Source organism: Pteropus medius, unplaced genomic scaffold, assembly GCF_902729225.1.
Source record: "Pteropus medius unplaced genomic scaffold, Ma_sr-lr_union100, whole genome shotgun sequence".
Classification (NCBI taxonomy): domain Eukaryota; kingdom Metazoa; phylum Chordata; class Mammalia; order Chiroptera; family Pteropodidae; genus Pteropus; species Pteropus medius.
The window spans coordinates 2822358-2824663 of record NW_024347791.1 but is presented as its reverse complement, the minus strand read 5'-3'; the positions used below and the strand labels follow the sequence as shown (position 1 = coordinate 2824663).

The window sequence follows — 2306 nt, the reverse complement described above, 5'->3', positions numbered from 1 at the left end:
CTACCCTCCTCTGCTTCTCTGCTCAGGATTTCAGAAGATGGTCATCATTACATATACCTGGTAGCTGTCCATGCAGGAAAGTAGGTAAGAGGTGCCCAAGAGGAGGTAGTTTAGTGACTTTGGGTAGAAGGGACCAGACTAGAGAGAAATCCCTAGGAGGCTGAAAATAGATCATGCATAGCCAAAAGGGTAGTTAGCATGCATAATGGGGTCAGTGTCAGTGCTTGGGTTGAGGCAGGGGGACATTTCTAAGAGTGGGGGTACTTGCATATGCCACGGAAGGTGGAATCATAGGAAAGAGAACGTAAATACCACGAATGCAGAGAACATGCTCTCTTGTCTGTTACTGTCTTACGTGCCTGGCACACTGATTGGCACTCAACAAACACATGTTCATAAAATCATATTTGTTTTGTCTACAGCCATGCCACCCTGAATAAGCCCGATCCTGTCTGATCTTGGGAGCTAAGCAGGGTCGGGCCTGGTTAGTACTTGGACAGGAGACCACCTAGGAAGACCAGGTGCTGTAGGTGTACAATAAACAAACAAACAAGCAAATAAATAAAAATAAGGGATTGTAAACTGACAAGTTCCTTGCAATCTGTGAGGTCAACTAAGGGTTGCCTCTCCTAAAAAAAAAATCATATTTGTTTTTAAAAAGTGTTCAGTGAATAAATGCCTAAATATGGACAGTTAATCAGTAATCTGATTCTTTGTCAGATCCTCTCTAGCTTGAATTCAACATTCCTGACATCCTTGGCGAAAAGGTTTGAAAAGGCATAGGAAATCCAATGGCCTCTAACTGAGCACAGTTCTGATACCAGGGGGACACACTGATACCATATTACTGATCATTTTGCAGAGCTTAGGAGTTCTGCACACGAGCTCCAGAGCCAGATACATTAGGTTTATATCCCAGCTTCTTGGGATTTGTGTGACCATAGGCAAGTTACATGAACACGCCCAGCCTCAATTTCCTCATCTGTACCATGGAAATAATAATAATAGCAACTGAACAGGACTATTGTGGTGACCGATTGAGCTCAGATATACACCTGGCATACAATAAGTATTATATCTGCTAGCCATCATTATTTCTACCTTGAGACCTGCTCAGCGGTAGTCCATACCTGCATGATAATGCTGCCGACTTTGATCCCTGGAATGAGACAGATATTGGGAGCTGGGGACAGGGTGAGAGGGGCAGTACAGGATATGGGAATAGAGCAAGCTATAGGGAAAGGGAAGAAGGCTAGACTGGCAGCCATACAAATGGAAACGGGACAGGTATACGCCAGCAGAGTGTGTGTCTGGAAGATGTACCCCGAGTCTCCAAAGGGTGGGATTCGAACATGAGACCTGGGTGTCTGGACCAGGCTAGAGGGTCTAGCAAACAAGGAAAAATTCTTGATTCTTGGCTCTTTCCCGCCCTTCCCCTAGGAAAGAAAGAAAAATACCTGTTCCTCCTCCAGGGTTTTCTAAGACATCATCATTCACCTAGACTGCAAGCCAGACACCTTAGGACCATCCTAGAGTCCTCCCGTGCTCTCACTCCCAGAGTCCCACTGCCAAAACATGACTTAATCCAGCAGCTACTTCTCTCCATCTCCTCCACTGCCACCTGGGCCAGGCCACCGTCACCTCATACCTAGAAAATTGGCAAGATCCTCCTCCCCAGTCTCGCAGAAGCTGTCCATTCTCTGTACAGCAAGCAGAGTAATTATTTTAAATGCAAATCTCTTCCCACCCTCTCCTACTTAAGACTTTCCTCTGGCTTTCTGTTGCCCTTGGAATTAAATGCAAACTTCTTCCTTTAACTTCTGCTAATCTCATCTTCCACTCGGTTTCTTCTCACATCCCTTAATTTAGCCATATTGCTCTTATTTCTATTTCCCCAGCGTGCCAGGTTTGTACCACTTTGGAACCGTCCGCATCGGCTGTTCCCTCTGCTGAGAACTCTCTGCTCTCCAGTCTTTCCGAGTGGCGCCTCCTTGTCATTCAGAACTCAGCTCTGATGTCACACCTTCCCTAACCAGCCATGTCAGAGGGGCACCCCATCCCAGCTTACCTTACCCCCTTCACTGCACTGAAACCACCGGGAACGCTCATGCCCCCACCCCAACTCGAAGGTGAGCACTATGTAAGCAGGGATTCACCTGTCTTGCTCATGACCGCTCCCCCAGTGCCTGGAGCAATGCCTAGTGCATAGCTGGTGCTCAGCTAATGTCAAGTGAGCAGCTTAACCAGGCCATCAGGAGGCAGCCCAGGGCCTGGGTTGGTTCTGAGTCTGCAGGTGAGTGTGAGAA

General features: G+C 47.2%; 1 pseudogene; it reads left to right on the top strand.

Annotated features, from left to right (window-relative positions):
• Positions 1–414: 414 nt before the first annotated feature.
• LOC120615180 (uncharacterized) lies at positions 415–533 on the top strand (annotated as a pseudogene).
• Positions 534–2306: the final 1773 nt, after the last annotated feature.